Genomic DNA, 21,672 nt, shown 5'->3' with positions numbered 1-21,672 from the left:
TACTGTGCCACTGCCCACCCACCACTGATATATAAGGTGGCACAGCAGCTTGCACTCATAGTACAACAGTAACAACACATTAAAATAAAAATGACAGGCAGAGGCAGGCCACCCCGCAAGGGCCGTCGTGGTCGTGGTGCTGTGATTTCCTTAGGCTCTAGAATAATGCCCAGTGTTCAGAGGCCACCACAGCCCCTGAACTCAAAAAATTCTGAGGCCATAGTTGACTGGCTTACACAGGACACCCAATCGTCTACAGCTTCCGCTCGGAACCTTAATGCACCATCCTCCTCCAGCTCAGCTTCGGGCACCTCTCAATTTACCACTCGCCAGCCCGCCGGCACCACCACCAACACTAGCACCACAGCCGCTTCACTTGATCCGTCAGAGGAGTTATTTTCACATCAGTTTGAAGAAATAAGTGATGCGCAACTATTAGTGCCAGAGGATGTAGATAACGGGGATATGTCTCAGTCAGGCAGCATTATACACATGGACGTACATTGTGATGATGATGATGTTGTACCTGCTGCTGCTGCCTTTGCTGAGTTGTCAAGTGAAGCGGCTGATGATGACGATGTGTCTGTGGATGTCACCTGGGTGCCTGCTCGAAGAGCAGAAGAAGAGGGGGAAAGTTCAGATGGGGAGACAGAGAGGAGGAGGAGACGAGTTGGAAGCAGGGGGAGGAGGTCATCGCAAGGAGCTAGTGGCGCAGTCAGACAGCATGTAGATTCGGCACCCGGGGTCAGCCAGACAGCACGCCAATCAACGCAAGCTGTTGCCACCACCAGAATGCCGTCCTTGCAAAGCTCAGCAGTGTGGCATTTTTTTTGTGTGTCTGCCTCTGATATCAGCGATGCCATTTGTAACCTGTGCCAAAAGAAACTGAGTCGTGGGAAGTCCAACACCCACCTAGGTACAACTGCTTTGCGAAGGCACATGATCTCACATCACAAACGCCTATGGGATCAACACATGAGTAAAAGCAGCACACAAACTGAAAGCCACCATCCTCCTCCTGGTCCAGCATCTTCAGCCACGTCAACCACTGCTGTCCTCCATGCCCCCTATCAACAACCCGCCCCTCCGCCTCTCACCTTCAGCAGTTCCTGCTCGTCACCTGCCCACAGTCAGGTGTCTGTGAAGGAAATGTTTGAGCGCAAAAAGCCAATCTCGCAGAGTCACCCCCTTGCCCGGCGTCTGACAGCTGGCTTGTCGGAACTCTTAGCCCGCCAGCTTTTACCATACAAGCTGGTGGAGTCTGAGGCCTTCAAAAAATTTGTCGCTATTGGGACACCGCAGTGGAAGGTACCCGGCCGAAATTATTTTTCACAAAAGGCAATCCCCAACCTGTACTCTATTGTGGAAAAAGAAATCATGTCACGTCTGGCACACAGTGTTGGGGCAAGGGTCCATCTGACCACTGATAGCTGGTCTGCAAAGCACGGTCAGGGCAGGTATATAACGTACACTGCGCATTGGGTAAACCTGCTGGCGGCTGCCAAGCATGGAATGCGTGGCTCTGCTGCAGAGGAGTTGGTGACACCGCCACGACTTGCAGGCAGGCCTGCTGCCACCTCCTCTACTCCTCCTACTCCATCCTCTTTGCTAACCTCCTCGGCTGAGTCCTCTTCTGCTGTTGCGTCTTGCTCCACACCAACTGCACCCCCCCAGCTCCCCAGGGGCTATTCCACATGCCGGATACGACAGTGTCACGCTGTCTTGGGGTTGACTTGCCTGAAAGCAGAGAGTCACACCGGACCAGCACTACTGTCCGCCCTGAATGCACAGGTGGATCAGTGGCTGACCCCGCACCAACTGGAGATCGGCAAAGTGGTGTGTGACAACGGGAGCAATTTGTTGGCGGCATTGAATTTGGGCAAGTTGACACATGTGCCGTGCATGGCACATGTGTTGAATCTGATTGTGCAACGTTTTGTGCAGAAGTACCCAGGCTTACAGGACGTCCTCAAGCAGGCCAGGAAGGTGTGTGGCCATTTCAGGCGTTCCTACACGGCCATGGCGCACTTTGCAGATATTCAGCGGCGAAACAACATGCCAGTGAGGCGCTTGATTTGCGACAGCCCGACACGTTGGAATTCAACACTGCTAATGTTCGACCGCCTGCTCCAACAAGAAAAAGCGGTCAACGAGTATTTGTATGACCGGGGTGCTAGGACAGCCTCTGCGGAGCTGGGTATTTTTTTGCCACGCTACTGGACGCTCATGCGTAATGCCTGTAGGCTCATGCGTCCTTTTGAGGAGGTGACAAACCTAGTGAGTCGCACTGAAGGCACCATCAGCGACATCATCCCATATGTTTTTTTCCTGGAGCGTGCCCTGCGAAGAGTGCTGGATCAGGCCGTAGATGAGCGTGAAGAGGAAGAGGAAGAGTTGTGGTCACCATCACCACCACCAGAAACAGCCTTACCATCGATTGCTGGACCTGCGGCAACACTGGAAGAGGAGTGTGAGGAAGAGGAGTCAGAGGAGGAATGTGGCTTTGAGGAGGAGGAACACCAACCACAGCAGGCATCCCAGGGTGCTCGTTGTCACCTATCTGGTACCCGTGGTGTTGTACGTGGCTGGGGGGAAGAACACACCTTCAATGACATCAGTGAGGACGAGGAATTGGACATGAGTAGCTCGGCATCCAACCTTGTCCAAATGGGGTCTTTCATGCTGTCATGCCTGTTGAGAGACCCTCGTATAAAAAGGCTGAAGGAGAACGACCTGTACTGGGTGGCCACGCTACTAGACCCCCGGTATAAGCAGAAAGTCTGTGACATGTTACCCAATTACCGGCAGTCGCAAAGGATGCAGCAGCTACAAAATAAGTTAAAAACTATGCTCTACACAGCGTATAAGGGTGATGTCACAGCACAACGGGAATCCAACAGGGGAAGAGGTGAAAGTAATCCTCCTCCTACCACCACAACCACGCCGGCAAGGACAGGACGCTTTACAGACGTCTTGTTGATGGAGGACATGCGGAGCTTTTTTAGTCCTATGCATCGCCACAGCCCTTCGGGGTCCACCCTCAGAGAACGACTCGACCGACAGGTAGCAGACTACCTTGCCTTAACTGCAGATATCGACACTCTGAGGAGCGATGAACCCCTTGACTACTGGGTGTGCAGGCTTGACCTGTGGCCTGAGCTATCCCAGTTTGCCATTGAACTTCTGGCCTGCCCCGCTTCAAGTGTGCTGTCAGAAAGGACCTTCAGCGCAGCAGGAGGTATTGTCACTGAGAAGAGAAGTCGCCTAGGTCAAAAAAGTCTTGATTACCTCACGTTTATTAAGATGAATGAGGCATGGATCCCGAAGGGACTGACAGTGGGGGATGCATTTGACTAAAAAAGGCCTGGTGATGACTGAGATGCCTTGGCCTAAAAATGGTCCACACGCTGCTGTATATAATCATTCTCTGCATGCCGGATGACTTACGTGACGTCTCCGCCACCAACTACGGTTCAAGCAGCAATGTTTTAGTGCACTTTCTGCCTTAAAACCTCAATTTTTCAGGCCGCTGCTACAGCAGCGGCTGCAACAATACCTACTTTTTCATGCATGTGTACATGCCTAATTTTTCTGGCCTCTGGTGCTACACTGTGGCTGCAAAAAAACAAAAAACAAAAAAAAAGGCACATACATGTGTCAATTCCCCTTCGTGATCGTTACCTTGTCGTGGTGAAGGGGCTTGCGTATCACAATGAAGCGATCACCTCTAGGATTGTGTTGGCACACCCCAGATGATAAGGTCGTTGCTTCATTGTGTACAGACCAAAAGCGATCCGCAGGATAATTTTTCATAAAAAAAAACATTCATTTTCTTTCATTCTTTCTGCGGAGCTGGGTATTTTTTGGCCGCGTTACTGAATGCTCATGAACAATGGCTGTAGGCTCATGCGTCCTTTTGCGGAGATGACAACCCTGGTGGTCAGTCGAACCCAAGGCAACATCATCGACCTCATCCCATATGCGTTTTTTCTGGAGCGTGCCCTGCGAAGAGTACTGGATCAGGCTGTAGATGAGCATGAAGAGGAAGAGTTGTGGTCCTCATCACCACCAGAAGCAGCCTTGTCGTTGTCAATTGCTGGACCTGTGGCAACGCAGAGAGAGGAGTCTGAAGAAGAGAAGTCAGAGGAGGAAGGTGGCTTTGAGGAGGTGGAATACCAGCCACAGCAGGCGTCCCAGGGGGCTTGTTCTCACCTTTCGGGGACCCTTGGTGTTGTATGTGGCTGGGTGGAGGAAGAGACCTTCAATGATGTCAGTGAGGACAAGGAACGGGACATGGCTAGCTTGGTATCCAACCTTGTGCAAATTGGGAGTTTGCGGTTGTGCAAATGGACTGACTGACTGTTAAACGGGGAGTTTGGTCTGTCAGAGTTTGGTCTGTCACTGTGAAGCGGGCAACGGGCGTAACCCTTACACTACTTGACCGATAAAACATCATACCTGATCGTATTCACACACTGGATGTTTTAGTGCTGGTTTACACTGCCGCTACCACTAAAGTAGCGTCGCTTCCAGTGCGACTTTGGCGCGACTTAGCGCGACTTTGGCGCGACCTCATCGCGAGGTGACTTTTTATTTGGCCAATCACAATATCATGTTTTGTTACCGTCACCTAATTTCCTTTTCCTGTTTTTTGTTTTACATATTTCCCCATGTGTGCAGTGTTGTCTGTGTCATAGCTCAACTGATAGGCATGTTTGCCTTGGCATATCATATTTCAGCTTGCCAGAAAGAAAAAAAGACAGCTGGAAAGACACTGCATTAGTTTTCTACTAAAAATCATAAGAAAAATGCTGTTTTTTAGGGGTTCTGGACATGCTACAGATCTGAAACTTGACAGGTACACTTTTGTGACCCCCCAGACACTAAATACAAAAAATGACATGCCTGCCTAAAAAAATGCCCGATAAATGCCTGCAAGAGAAAAAGACAGCCGCAGAGAAGCCGTATTCCTGAAAATATAAGAAAAATGCTGTTTTTTAGGGGTTCTGGACATGCTACAGATCTGAAACTTGACAGGTACACTTTTGTGACCCCCCAGACACTAAATACAAAAAATGACATGCCTGCCTAAAAAAATGCCCGATAAATGCCTGCAAGAGAAAAAGACAGCCGCAGAGAAGCCGTATTCCTGAAAATATAAGAAAAATGCTGTTTTTTAGGGGTTCTGGACATGCTACAGAGCTGAAACTTGACAGGTACACTTTTGTGACCCCCCAGACACTAAATACAAAAAATGACATGCCTGCCTAAAAAAATGCCCGATAAATGCCTGCAAGAGAAAAAGACAGCCGCAGAGAAGCCGTATTCCTGAAAATATAAGAAAAATGCTGTTTTTTAGGGGTTCTGGACATGCTACAGATCTGAAACTTGACAGGTACACTTTTGTGACCCCCCCAGACACTAAATACAAAAAATGACATGCCTGCCTAAAAAAATGCCCGATAAATGCCTGCAAGAGAAAAAGACAGCCGCAGAGAAGCCGTATTCCTGAAAATATAAGAAAAATGCTGTTTTTTAGGGGTTCTGGACATGCTACAGATCTGAAACTTGACAGGTACACTTTTGTGACCCCCCCAGACACTAAATACAAAAAATGACATGCCTGCCTAAAAAAATGCCCGATAAATGCCTGCAAGAGAAAAAGACAGCCGCAGAGAAGCCGTATTCCTGAAAATATAAGAAAAATGCTGTTTTTTAGGGGTTCTGGACATGCTACAGATCTGAAACTTGACAGGTACACTTTTGTGACCCCCCAGACACTAAATACAAAAAATGACATGCCTGCCTAAAAAAATGCCCGATAAATGCCTGCAAGAGAAAAAGACAGCCGCAGAGAAGCCGTATTCCTGAAAATATAAGAAAAATGCTGTTTTTTAGGGGTTCTGGACATGCTACAGATCTGAAACTTGACAGGTACACTTTTGTGACCCCCCCAGACACTAAATACAAAAAATGACATGCCTGCCTAAAAAAATGCCCGATAAATGCCTGCAAGAGAAAAAGACAGCCGCAGAGAAGCCGTATTCCTGAAAATATAAGAAAAATGCTGTTTTTTAGGGGTTCTGGACATGCTACAGATCTGAAACTTGACAGGTACACTTTTGTGACCCCCCAGACACTAAATACAAAAAATGACATGCCTGCCTAAAAAAATGCCCGATAAATGCCTGCAAGAGAAAAAGCCAGCCGCAGAGAAGCCGTATTCCTGAAAATATAAGAAAAATGCTGTTTTTTAGGGGTTCTGGACATGCTACAGATCTGAAACTTGACAGGTACACTTTTGTGACCCCCCAGACACTAAATACAAAAAATGACATGCCTGCCTAAAAAAATGCCCGCTAAATGCCTGCAAGAGAAAAAGCCAGCCGCAGAGAAGCCATATTCCTGAAAATATAAGAAAAATGCTGTTTGTTAGGGGTTCTGGACATGCTACAGAGCTGAAAATTGACAGGTACACTTTTTAGACCCCCCAGACACTAAATACAAAAAATGACATGCCTGCCTAAAAAAATGCCCGCTAAATGCCTGCAAGAGTAAAAGCCAGCCGCAGAGAAGCCATATTCCTGAAAATATAAGAAAAATGCTGTTTTTTAGGGGTTCTGGACATGCTACAGAGCTGAAACTTCACAGGTACACTTTTTAGACCCCCCAGATGCTAAATCCAAAGAAATTTTTTATTTTTATTTTTTTTTAATTTTTCCAATAATTGGCTCTCTATCAAAAAATTATAATTTTTAAGAACTTTTTTTTGCGTGATCCCTCTCCGGCATGCCACAGTCCAGGTGTTAGTCCCCTTGAAACAACTTTTCCATCACTATTGTGGCCAGAAAGAGTCCCTGTGTGTTTTAAAATTCGCCTGCCTATTGAAGTCTATGGCGGTTCGCCCGGTTCGCCGGTTCGCGAACATTTGCCGATGTTCGCGTTCGCCGTTCGCGAACCGCGAATTTTAGGTTCGCGACATCACTATTTGTAATGCATTATTTAAGCATTTCTCTACAATTTCCAAACTCATTATATACTACTGCTGGTCCTGGAGTGAAAAATCTAATATGTTATTATTTATGCTTTGAGCATGCACCAGTGTTAATTTTTGGCAGCAAATTTCGATTTAGTTTTAGTTATAGTCTTTTGACTAAAATGCCATTTTAGTTTTAGTCGTATTTTAGTCTTAAGACTAAAATGCCATTTTAGTTTTAGTCGTATTTTAGTCACCTCAATTGTGTTAGTCGACGAAAACGTTTTAGTCGGTTTTAGTCGACGAAATTAACACTGCTACCTACCCAATTGCTCACCATTACAGGGTTTAAAATTCTGATACTTCTGGGCATAAGGGAATAGGTGACCCTTATCCCATAAATGTGTTTCTTTTGTAGGGGAATTACTAAATATTATTATTTTTGGTGTTGTCATCTGGCATTTTTTTTTTTTTTGAGCGGGGGAGCAATATCAGGGTAGCCCCAAAAGGAATACGTGGGCTTGGAAACTGAATGTGGATTTCTAGATTTCCTTTTATCCTGGATGTAGCAGCACTACCATATCATGGGCCAGGTAGGGGCCTGATATAGAAAAGGAGTGTAAAATGAATAATATTTCATAAACTTGATCTGGTATGAATTGTAATCACTTACTGCTTGGCCGTTGTACTTAAGCAGATGGAGGGTTCATTAGTGAGGGCGAGAGGGCAAACTAAAATGTCCTCCTGCTCTTGTCACGCATGCTTGCCCTATCCTTTGGACACAGCACATCACATCATAGGGCCAATGAAATTGGTGACACTGTATGTCAAGGCAACCTGCCAGTGTACCTAACCACTAGTCACACCAGTTTAATGTCACCATACCAAATGCATCCAGCCACAGTGTCCCTGATTGCCACCACACCAATACAGTGTCACCAGTCAAGTGTATGCCAGCAACAGTGTTATTAAACACTACCACATTGGGTCCCAGTGTAACCACACCAATGCAAACCAGCAACAGTGTCCCTGATCACTGCCTTACCAGTACATTGTCATAAGACCAGTGTAAGCCAGCAACAGTATTTCTAATAGTCACCACACCAGTCCCAGTGTCACCAGACCAGTGTAAGCCGGCAACAGTGATCGGTGCCACACCAGTGACAGTCTTTGCAGACCAGTGTAGCTAGCAAAAAACTCCTGATCATCAGCCACAACATTGTCAGTGCAGCCTTTAACAGTGTCCTTGATCACCTCCACACCAGTGCAGCCAAACCAGGGCTTTGTGGACGCCATCACGCCATCCAGCAGTAGAGAAGTGCTCTGGAGGCGAGTGGTTCCCATTTCCTACATGCATGTACACATCCTATGTTTGTGAGTATAATGTACGCTACCCATTTAGATTTTAATAAACTTTTTAGTGGTAATGCAAAAGGTCGGTGCGCCCTTCTCTTGTTGACATCTTACAGTGTTTTTGGATACCTTTGGTCCTGAGGGGGCAGCAAGACCACTTTATCTGTGCTAAAAAGAGCATTCAGATCATTCACCTTTCCACATACCACTTGAGGGCAGGAGAGATACTGTTTTTGGGCAGTGTTACCTTTGCCTGCCTCCTGTACTGACCATGATCGGTTTTTTGACCACATTTCTATCTGATGTCTGGACCAATTATTTGCTTGTTTGTTGACCATGTCTCTGCCTGAACCTACCAATCTGCATGTTCCATTGATTACATTTCTGTGAGACACCAGACTCCACCATCCCCTGCACTACTGGAACCATGGGAACTCTCTTTTTACTCTTTGTTCAGACACCTGTACTTCTTGGCCAGTGAACATAACATTCCTGAGGGCAGGCTAGGCTTGCTTAGCTTAAAGGTCCAGGGGCTGCTAAAGACGATGCCACACTAAGCCATATTCCCTGACCACTCATACAGAGGAGAGCATTACAGTATATTGTTTTTGATGCAATGTTGGTTGATTTTTGTGATGCACAAGATGCAATATCTGGTGGTTAATAAATTAAAGCATTGAAAAGTTTCATCCTCATCCTGTTACTTTGAAGGAGTAGCAAAGTGTGTTTTAGGATGGAATTCTAATTATGCACATGCTGTGTGTGAGGAATAGCTTATTAAATCAACAATGTTGTGTAAAAAAAATAAAATTCATTTTCATTTTCTTTCTACATTTTCTAAAAACTTAAGGCAAAGAAACCTTCAAAAGACTCACCTTGCCTCTTAAAAACACTTTACTCTCCAAAATTTTGTTCTGGTGTTTCCTTTGTTCTGGTGTTTCAGAGCCTCCAAAAATGAGATAGGTAGTCAGTTTTGGTCCCCTCTTTGTGTCTATGCTGCAAACAAAGCCTCACATATGTGGTATCCCCATATTTAGGATGAGTAGCAGAATGTGTTTTAGTATGTATTTCTAAGCATGCCCATGCCGTCTGGGCTTTCTAGAAATAACTTTTTAATGTACAATTTTGTGAAAAAATATATTTTTCATTTTCTTTATGCATGCTTAAAAAACTGTGGCAGAAAAATGAAATGCTAATGCATTGTCATTTTGTGGGGGTTTACCTAATTTATGTCCCTTCAAAGCTTGAAGCTTCTCCTTGTACGTTGGCCCCCTTTATACGGCTAGGCAGCAAAAAATTCTCTTATGTGTTTTATACCCATATTTAGGAGAAATGGCAGAGACTGTTTTGTGGTGTAATTCTAAATATGCCCATGCTGTGTGAGTAATATCTTAATAATTAACAGCAATGTGCAAAAATCTTCTGTCTTAATTTTCCACAAACCTGTCCGTGCACTCCAAAAAAATAGATGCATTATTTATGCCCCTTTGAAGCCTGAGGGTATTCCCTTCAAAAAAATAAAAATGCATGAGATTCCCCTAAAAATCTATCCCTCAACCTAAGCATGCAGACCTAGAGGGCCAGGAAGGGGAACAACTATGTCCCCCCCCCTGGAGCATACCAGGCAACATGCCTTCAAAATAGGTGGGTACCTTGATAGCAGGATCCTCCTGGCAAAGTACCTTGTACCCATGTTGAGGACAACGGCCTCTTCCCCACAACCATGGCCAGTTGTTGTGGCAGTCTGCGGGTTTGAGGGCTTATCAGAATCTGTGAGACCCCTTTGATAATAAGAGAGCCAGCAGATACCGTCTCATGGGAGGGAGCATGGGGTACATTGTAACCTTACACATTCACCTAAAAATAATTGTAACCTAGAAATAAAAAAACTGAAATAGTCCTAAAAAAAAATTTCTTGATGTAAATCCATCATCAATCATGATGCCCGCTGACTTGCCAAAAATCCTGACTGCACTTTTAAAGTGTTGGAGTATTCCCAGTGATGTTAGTGGTTCCAAGGGTGGTTACAGGAACTCATGACTTCCTTAGAAACCAGTAGTAGCAGGAAGCTGTCATAAATAAAAACTGTAAAAAATATTGCTTCCATACATGATTTTCAGCATCCGCCGAACAGGGGCAGAATTGGGTAAAGTTCAGGCATTCATCAGCCAAAATTTGGTCCAAACCTTGAAAGAATGAACTGTCAGCTCATCCCTTGTCATAGCTATTTATAACTAAGTATTAATCTGAAATGCAAAAGATAACAGCTTTTTGTGGCTTAATAATGGTTATGTAGCACCCTCCTAGATTAGGCTCCCTCTGCTTTCCAGAGTTGAGAATTCCCTAGAACATAGGTGTTGAGCTATGCAGATGGAGTTATTAATATTTATACAGCCCTGGCCAATCCCCTGGAAATTTAAGCAGGAACCTAAAGGCTTGCTAGGAATCTATATAAATTATCTGAGCACACTGAACTTTGGGTCTTTTCCCTGGAGCCGATCAGTCCAGCCTGAAAGGTATCAATTTATTAGGATATGAAAAATATTATGGCATGTTTATATATCAGCACTAATTATTTGAGTCACACACATAGGAGGACTTTACAGCACTTACTGATTAATTATTGACATTTGTTTATAAAGAAGGACACTTTATAAACCATTTTTTTTACTAGTAATGGTGGCAATCAGAATTTTATAGCAGGACTGTGCATTGCAGCTGACAGATCGGACACCTAACTGACACTTTGATACTTTTGGGGGGACCAGTGATATTACTACAGTAATCAGTGCTAAAAATATGGACTGTTACTGTACTAATGACACTAGCAGGGAAGGGGTTAACACCAGGGTTGATCAAAGGGTTAAATGTGTGCCTAGGAGATGCTTTCTAACTGTGTGGGGGATGGGCTTACTGGATAAACACAGAGACCTGTGTTCCTAAATAGGAGGAACATAGGATCCCTGTGTTTATCACTGACAGAACAGCGGTCTGCCGTGTTTTCAGAGAGTCGTTCTGTCTCCACGGGGAGCGATCGCGGGTGCCGGCAGACATTGCGGCCTTTGGACCCACTGATTGGCTTCCCCTCACACTAACTGCTACACAAAGCGACATACATGTACCTAATTTTGCATAACAGAGCCAACCTGCCCCATATAACTTAGTTTCACTGCCAGTAACCATCAATGCAGTAAGGGTACCTTGTACTGCCAGTGGCCACCAATGCATGTTAAGTTTCACTGTCAATGACCATCGATTCAGGGGGTGGGGGTGGCTTAACTTTTACTGCCATTGTTCACCAATGCAAGGGGTGTTAAATTTCACTGCCAGTGATTATCAACGTGGGGGGGGGGGTTAATAGTTCCAACACTGGGGCTGGGGAATATCATTGCGCTCATTGACACCAATGCCAGGGGTTTTTATTGCGTCCACTGACACCAATGCTGAGGGTTATTATTGCCTTCACATACAACAATGCCAGGCCTTATTATTGTGTCCTTTGACCCCAATGCTGGGGCTTATTATTGCGTCCACTGATATCAATGCTGGGGCTTTTTATTACGTCCATTGACATCAATGTTGGGGATTATTATTACATCCACTGACATCAATGTAGGGGGTCATTATTACATCCACTGATACCAATGCTAGGGCTTATTACTGCTTCTCCTGTAACCAATGCTGGGGGTATTGTGTCTATTGACATCAATGCTGGTGTTGTTATTGCATCCACTGGCACAAATGCTAGGGCTTATTATTGCATCCACTGACACCAGTGCTGGGGGCTATTACTCTGTTCAATGACACCAGAGCTGGAAGTTTTTTTTACATTCACTGACATCAGTGTGGGGGCTTATTATTATGTCCACTGACACCAATGCTGGGGCTTATTATTGCTTCCACTGACACCAATCCTGGGGCTTGTTATGGTATACACTAACATCAGCGTTGGGGGTTATTTTTGCACTCACTGACACCAATGCTGGGGGTTCTTATATTCCAACTTCTTCAATGTGCTCTGCAATGCACTGTAAAAATGCAGTAAAACCAACATTTTTGGACATTAAGGTGTGAAAATGTGCTGCTATTATGTGGCCCTCTAGAAGTGTTATAGGGCTGCATTTGAGGTCCTCTATAAATTTTAGGTTGGCCAAATTGAGGCAGATACTTATCCATCATGCAATGCCATCAGGGAGGAAACAACCCCAAACATACAGCCAATGTCATTAAGCACAGGAATAGGCCGAACGACCCCCTGTTCAGTTTGCGGCAGAACTATGGAACGTCACAAAAGTTCATAACCAAATAACAAACCCTGTTAAAGTCAATGGGACCCGAACTGTAAAAATCAAAAGTGACTATCTTGAAGGCTTATATGCAAACATTTGGGCATGCAATGGTTATGGGGGTCCGGGTACTTCCCTGAGGGATGTATCAATGAAAAAAAAGTTTGTATGAGTGGGGATTTACTGATGCCTAAAGTGATGAAAAATTCCTTAAAATATAGGGCCTGGGGGGTCCTCTTAGTCTGCCTGTAATGTGGCACATTTGTACCGTGAATAGAGCCTGCTGCAGCAATAATGACATTTATAAAGCCAAAAAATTGACATTTTCCATTCAAGCTTTCTTTATTTTTGTAAACAACGGCTTGGGGAGCCAGTCTGTATGATGAGGCCACAATTTAGTGCACTCAAAACAAGATTAGAGATTTTTGGTTAAATTCTTGTGACTCTTTCGCAGACTATGGATAGAAGTAACAGGTGTGGAAAAAATTGGTCTTTGGGTGTTTGTGGTGCCTTCACACCATAACCCTAATGGAGTACTCTTGATGAAAGCAAAAAGTGGCCTTGCTGTCAAAAATTGCAATGATATGCACGTAATGCATACAAATTGCTGCGCTAAGTGTCTATTAACTAAAAAATAGTAAATAAAATAAGATAAAAAAAGGAAAGCAGCTACACAAAAGATTGGAATAATCAATGAATCAATGTAATAATAGGGGTGTAGCACTTAATAATTAAATTAAATCACATGACTTTTCAACATGTAGACCACCAGAGCTTGCAGTGTTTATATATATATATTTTTGGGTGGTACCTATTGGTGGATGACCTGATGCTCGCGTGGTTGAGGAGGACGGCGGCCATCATTGCGGTTGGATACAGGACACCATACCAGCAATACTCCTGATTACATGCTGCTAATACTCTGCTTTCTTGTAAGTGGCTTTCTTGTATCTTAATAAATCATTGGGAATTACTGCACTATGAGAGGCCTCTGTGTTCTTTCTATTCCCTTGCGAGCCTATGCAGAGCGGATGACTGCTGTGATTACCATTACCAATGATGCAGTGACTATTATGATTACTACCACCATCGATCCAGTGATTCTGATTGCAGATTCTAATGTTGTTTTCCCATGCTGTTTATGACCTGTTGGTCTAATATTCTGTTAAGGGCATCTGAGTGATCTTTCCTTTGGTGGTGGACCTATAGCACTCTTCAATTTCAAGATTATTGGTGAGGATTCACAGTGATATTGGAGAATATATATGGACTTTTTATATTGACCATTTTATAAGATTTCTCTTGTCATGTGATTTAATTTAATTATTAAGCGCTACACCCCTATTATTACAATGATATGCACGTGTCAAACAGGTGAGGAAAAATTGATCTTTGGGTGTCAGTGGTGCCTTCACACCATAAATCTTTTGAGATACTCTTGATGAGGCACCCTGAATGGACGCTTAATCAGGGAGCTCCGTCCCGCTCTGACTCCATTGACTGCCCCACGGTGTTCACCAGCTCACCACTGCCTCCCCCAGGTACTGCTCACTGCCTGATCACCCGGTGATCTCCACGGGACCCCCGATGCCGGGCTCTTAGGTCCGTAGGGACCTCTCGAGGGAATTAAACTCCACGGCCTCCCGCCCCTGCAGCCCTAAGATGGAGGCCACTTCTCCTCACGGCGCGGGACCCAAAGATGAGGGGGACATTGCTGAAGCTCCAACACAAGCTTTACAGCGCAGGTCAGTCACTGACAGCCCGGCTGTCCCCCTGGAACTGCCACAAATTCTGTCTCCAGCCTCTATGGTCTCCCTCTTGGAGAGAATGATTGATGAGCTAACTCAGTCCCTGGCTGGGGCCTACCCTGATCTCCACAGCTTATCACTTGCTTTTCCCTCCTCCCAACCAGCAAGATTTCTCCTATCTTATGGACACCTTTTCCCAGATGCTTTCTAAGGGCCTGGCACAGGCTGCTTCCCATATCACTTCTGCCATCCATAATGATCTCCAGAACCTGGGCTTCAGGCTTGAAGCTATTGAAATCAAATCGGACCAAATTGTTCTTAAAGTTAACCAAATCTCTGCCAGAATGCAAGATTTACAGGCTTGACACTGCCCTATCCAAAATTGATTAGCTTGAGAACCGCTCCAGAAAATATAATTTTAGGATCAGAGGATTGCCTGAAAGTGTTAAAGACATTGATGATGTTGTCACCAAATTCATCCAGGACTTAATCCCTGACATACCACCTCATCGCCTTGAGCTAGATAGGGCTCACACGGCTCTCAGAGCCCCCCTCCCTGACGGTTCTCCACGGGACATCATTGTGAAACCGCACTTTTACAAAGTGAAGGAGGCAGTCATGAAGATCGCATTTTTATTTTGCGAACGCCACTGATAAAACCAAGGGGGTAGTGATTTTTTTGCACGTCATGTCCAATTTGATCTCAAACGGAAGGTAGAGGAGGGAAGGTATTTACTACTGGTAGGCACCATGGGAGGGACCATGTACTCCCTCCTCTCCTATTATGCACCAAATAAACGCCGGGACCTTTTTTCCAACATCTAGCCACACATGTCATTCCCCAGGTGGAAAGTATATTAATCATGGGGGGGGGGGGGGGGACTCTAATATAGCCCTAGACCAGGGTCTGGACAAATCGCATCCGGTTAACCCCTTCTTTTTGCCACCCTCCCAAGCAGAGCACCTGCATTGCTAAGTTGCTCTTCTCTGAAGGGCTAGAGGATATCTGGAGGGAACTTAACCCCACTGCCAAAGACTATACACATTTCTCGGCTCCACATAATATCTTATCATGGAAAGATCATATCTTTGTCTCAGCTAAGACCATCCCACACACAGTTAAGTCTTTCATCAGAGACTCTCCTATTTCTGACCATGCCATGGTTATCTTGATACTGAATTGCACTCGAGCTCATGATGGCACGTTCAGGTGGCATCTTAACGAAGCGCTTTTGAGCGATCCAGCGCAATGCAATATCTTGTCCAAAGAACTTGAGGAATACTTCTCTACCAATGTTACTCCAGAGGTCTCCCCTGAAACTGTCTGGGCAGCTCACAAGGCGGGAAGATCATACAAATCTCCACCAATCTTAAACGTCAAAGACGGGCTGATCTCTTTAAATTGGAATCAGACTTTCTTACGCTTAGTAAAGCTCACGAATTAAACCCTACCCCGACTTCCAAAACTAGTTTGGAAAAAGCCAGACTTCGACTGAACCATGCATTGACGACAGAGGCGGAGAAGCAGCTCCATTGGTTGGGAGCTAAATTCTACACCTCCTCCGATAAAATAGGTCCCAGACTCGCGGTCAAATTGTCTCCTAGACAGCGCTCCTTTACATTCCCCATAATCAGAACGTCACAGGGAGCACTATCCCAAAATCCACAACAGGCATTGCAGTCATTTCATTCATTTTATTCAAAATTGTACGATTCCCAGTCTCCCTCCCCCTTCCAGGATACACAGTCCTTTCTAGACAAATTACCACTTCCACTCCTTTGCCGGGAACATAGGGAAATTCTTGAGGAACCCATCTCAGACTTGGAAATCTTGAGTGTGATAAAGGCTTTAAAGACAGAGTCTGCCCCTGGTCCTTAATCTACTACAAAACTTTTGGGCTTACTTTGGCTCCACATCTCAGCAAGTTTTATAATGCTTTACGAAGCGGTGAGTCTGTGGAGAGGACTCTGAATTCAGCATACATTTCAGGCATCCCCAAGCCGGGAAAAGATCACAGCGATGTTAGCAATTATAGACCCATTTCTCTCATTAACGTGAGTTAAAAATATTAACGAAGGTTCTCTCCAACAGGCTCTCCCACTTCATTAGTACCTATATACATAAGGACCAATCTGGGTTTTTCCCAGGGAGACAGAGCTCTGACCAAATTAGGAGAGCTGTGGATCTCTCTAACCAACTCTAGGTGGGATGGCAGCTCTCCCCACGAAACCTTACTTCTTTCACTCGATTTACATAAAGCATTTGACTCGATTTCATGGCCTCTTTGAAACCCTTCAGAGGTGGGGATTTGGCACTAAATTCCTCAATATTTTAAAAGCTCTCTATTCATCGCCATCCTCCTAAATTCGTAATTTAGGTCACTGCTCTGACCCTATTATTATTAGGAGAGGCACCCGACAAGGTTGCCCCCTCTCGCCCCTTTTATTTGCTATCACCATTGAATCCCTTGCAATTGTGATTCGCCAACGTCCAGACATACCCGGTGTTCATTGTGGTCCCATGGAACACAAATGTGCACTCTTCGCGGCCGATGTTCTACTTTTTTTTACTTCCCCAATTATTTAGATCCCTAATGTTATGCACATTCTTCGCACATTTTCGCTTGCCTCTGGCCTTACAGTGAATTTCTCCAAATCCATTACGCTCAACATATCAGTTCCCACGTCCTCCCTTGAGGCACTGAAACCTTCTTTTCCGTTTGTATGGTGTAAGTCCTCGATCTCTTATTTAGGGGTACACCTTACCACATCAATTGACACCTTATACCAGGCCAATTATCCTCCCTCATATAAAAAATTGAAAGCAGATTTGTCGGGCTGGGATCACCACAATCTCTCCTGGTTGGGGAGAATAAACTTCATCAAAATGACCCTCTTACCGAGGATTTTATATTTCTTTCGATCGCTACCCATCCCCCTCAATAAAATTCATATAACCAAATTGCAATCCAGTATAATCAAATTTGTTTGGGGCAAAAAGGGCTACTTCTGCTCGCGGTCTATCTTATTTAGACAGAGAATGCACTGAGCACTGGCTTTACCCAATTTATGGAAATATTACCAGGCAGCTCAACTGGCTCAGTTTTCTATGATTTACACTCGCAGGCCTAAGCCTGATTTGATTCAAATTGAGAGGCAGGCGATCCCCCACTATACAGTAGATTATGTCGCCTGGTGCTTGCTTAAGCTTCAACCTGCAATCTTAGCACCCACCCTTTCACATTCGATCAAATTGTGTAGACAGCTCTACAGCCTCCCCACACTGATCTCGCCTATGAAGCCGTTAGGTCACCTGTTTCATCACCCCCAATTCTTACCCGGGCATGATGGTCAAAGGTCAATATCATATAGGGCACTTCCTCTCACCATCCGGGTCCCTCTCCCTCTCCCACTGCATTAACAAACTTAAGATGCCGGCTTCGGAAAAGTTCAGTTTTTTCAAATTTCCCACTTTCTGCATAAAATGTGGTCAGACAAATGTGTACCTCCGACCTTGACCCCCTATGAACGGTGGTGTTCTGAGTCAGCGGAAATGCGGGGTGGCATATCGACCATCTATGGTGCTTTGCTAGAACCCTCATAAAAACCTGCTTATGCTCTCAAATGGGAGAATGATTTACAGTTGGATTACTCTTTGGATGACTGGCACCGCATTTTTCACAGGTCATTCAAGGGCATAATAAACACGACTCTCATCGAAACGAACGTCAAAATCCTGACCCAGTGGTACTTGGTACCGACATGTCTGGCGCCCATGTTCCCTTACACCTCCCCATTGTGTTTCAGGGGGTGTGGACACCAGGGCTCTTTTATTCACATCTGGTGGTCGTGCCCTAGAATCCGCTCATTTTGGAACAAACTTTTCCATTTGCTTCGGCTAGTCACGAGCCTTCAGATTCCTCAGACACCCCAAGTCACCTTTCTACATGATTTTCCGCACAAATATCCCAAACACCTGTCAGCTCTATTATGTTTCATGCTCCCAGGAGCAAAGCTCACAGTGGCCAAAGCTTGGATACAACCTTCGGTCTCTCTGACTTCTAAAAAACTGAAAATTTCTTGGATAATGGCCCAGGAAAAGATAGTGGCTTACATGACCGGGTGGAAAAGTATGAGGCCCTTTGGGACCCCTGGGTGCAATATTTACACATTCCAATGTAATCTTTCCTGAAACATTGCTCATAGTGTACCCCCGGTGACTTCCCTCTTATACTTTACCCCTCACCCTATTCTCTTTTTCTCCTTTCCTCTGCTGTTCCCTCTTCTCCTTTTTCTCTGTCCTCTTCTTCGATCTTAGCTTTCTTTTGCAGATTGGGGCTTCCCCCACTCCTCCGTGTGGAGCCTATTTCCCACTCGCATGTTTGCTGAGGTGCACAGGGCCTCCTTTTCTGTCGGAACCCTGTCACGACTTGGCGAGCAACCGGTTCCCCAAATGTATTGCAAGCCTTCTGGGTGCTTGGGGCCGGGGTCCCCTTCGCCAACCTAAAGTCCTTTATTCAGCCTCCTGAATTAGATTTTCTTGGCTCCCAGAAGGACCGGGGGAGGTCTCACAGTTACCAATGACCTCCTTGTATTTAGCAATTTTTTTTTTTTTTAACAGTTAAATTTTTATTTTATTGTTAAACATATAAACAACACAAATATTCCAATACAATACATTACTCTGCACAAGGAATAATATTATCCATACATACAAACACAAAAAAAAAAAAAAAAAAAATTCTTAGGGAGAGGAAGGGAAGGGGAATATCAATAAACCAGTTTTAGAAACAAGGAGAAAAAAAAAAAAAAAAAAAAAAAAAAATTAATAATAATAATAATAATAAGTGCCTACTTATATCATTATGGAACAGGTGACCTTGGCTCACCTACAGCGTCAATCCAGGCTGACCAGACTTTATCAAATTTTTTTGGACAATTCCTACTACCGTATGTGAAACGGTAGAATGGAAGTGTCTTAGTAACGGCAGCTATCCAGGATAATCGGGTGGGAGGTTCGGGTAACTTCCATCGCAAAAGGATTTCTCTCCTGGCATAAAACAGGGTATATGTAATGCACATTTTAGCATATTTGTCCCCTGCCAGTTCTGTAAGGTTACTCAATAAGGTTACCTTTGGGTCCAAAGGAATCATGATGTCAAAGATTTCACCAATAGTGTCCGTCACTTCTTTCCAAAAGGTTGCCAGGTCAGGGCATGACCAAACAACATGTAAGAATGTACCTATTTCATGCCCACATCTAATGCACAAAGGATCTTTCGTGGGATATATCCTAGCAAGACGTTGCGGCGTATAATATGCTCTATGTAAGAATTTGAGTTGTATAAATCTGTCCCTAGCCGCTATCATTGAGGGGATATAATTATTAATCGAGTCCTCCCACTCTTCAATAGTCAGATCTGGAATGTCCTCCTTCCATTTGTTATAGATTTTCTCAGGGGACTGACTATGATCTGTTGAGAGTATGGAGTATATAGCAGAGAGAGTTTTCCCTATTACCTTAAAAGTTAACATTTTCTCCAAGGGGTCTGATTCCAGGACAACAGGGCCTTGGAACTGAGCCCGCATAGCATGACTAAGCTGGCAATAACGAAACCCCATGGTGGGAGGTAATGAATGGGTAGACTGAAGAACATTAAAGCCTTGAAGTCTTCCATCTTTAATAACATGTTTCATAGTCACAATCCCTCTAGTAGCCCATAACTGTGGACCAGGGAGATGATATAAATGTTTTAAATTAGGATTACCCCACAACGGAGTGTGGGGGGATATATGCAATGGTGTGTTATATATCACCCGCGCCCGAGTCCATATCCGCAGAACAGTCTTCATCAGACTGGTTATTTGAGGATGTGCCTGTTCCCCCCGGAAAACAAGATTACTAAGGGCCGCATATGAACCCAGTAGTGCTGCTTCTAGTGTGACTGCGGAGTTAGTTTTGGGCTGGGAGAACCACCACCGGACCGTCACCAGAACAGCCGCCCAAAAATACAATTTAAAGTTAGGAAGCGCTAAACCTCCTCTTGCAAGAGGAAGATATAGCGTGCGTCTTGCGACTCGTGGAGTACGCCCGGCCCATACAAAAGTTGTTACAATACTATCTAGTCTCGAAAAAAAGGTTCTATTCATATCAATGGGGGAATTACGAAAAAGATACAGAAATTTCGGAAGATAGTTCATTTTTATTAAATTAATTCTGCCTACGGGGGACAAGGGAAGCATGCGCCAAGACGCACACTTTTTATTTAATTGTAAAACTAAAGGGTCAATGTTATTTTGCTGGTATACCTCCAGTGTTGGACCCACTTTGATGCCTAAGTACACCATATCCTGTACCCATTTCAACGGTGTCTGAGTATCAATTAAAGGTATCGATGGGTGTAGTGGAAAAAGGACGGACTTAGACCAATTAATACTTATACCTGAAAAACGACCAAAGATGTCAAATAATTGTAGGGCCCTATGTAATGATGTGGAAGCATCCGCCAAATAGATCAAGGTGTCGTCTGCATATAAAGACAATTTCTCTTCAATGACCCCCACCTTAATGCCTCGGACTTGTGGGTCCGCTCGCAACATAATCGCGAGCGGCTCCAAAGCCAAGGCAAACAAGGCTGGGGATAACGGACATCCCTGTCGGGTACCCCTCAGTAGAGGGAATTTATCCGATAGAGATGTATTAGTACGGACTCTAGCCGTAGGGTTCTCATAGAGAAGCTTAATCCATGAGACGAAATTAGGGCCGAACCCGAAACTAGGTAGGATCCTCCAGAGAAATGGCCACTCAACAGAATCAAATGCTTTCTCGGCGTCGAGGGAGGCGACCACACCTGCTCCCCCCCCCCCGACGCCAAGGCCATATGTGTAAACAATCTCCGGATATTGATATCAGTACCCCGTTCCGGTATAAATCCAGTTTGGTCCGGATGGATCAAGCCTGTAATAACACTATTAAGTCGAGTGGCCAAGACCTTTGAAAGGATCTTCCCATCAACATTTAATAAAGAGATCGGTCTGTATGATGAACATAATGATGGGTCCTTCCCTGGTTTAGGAATCACAACAATAACCGCTTCGCTCATTGTTTTAGGGAGTTTCCCATCATTTAGAGATCCTAGAAGAGTGGCTAATAAATGTGGGCCCAAAAGGTCCATATGGGCCTTATAGAATTCAACAGGAATTCCATCCGGTCCTGGTGTTTTATCAAGTTGTAGGGAGGCCACCACTTCCTGGATCTCCAAAAGAGTAATAGGGGCGTCTAATTTGGCCCTATCTCTATCAGTTAAGA

The sequence above is a fragment of the Pelophylax lessonae genome (assembly GCF_965119305.1).
Source record: "Pelophylax lessonae genome assembly, chromosome: 4".
Classification (NCBI taxonomy): Eukaryota; Metazoa; Chordata; class Amphibia; order Anura; family Ranidae; genus Pelophylax; species Pelophylax lessonae.
This window is presented reverse-complemented; position numbering follows the sequence as displayed.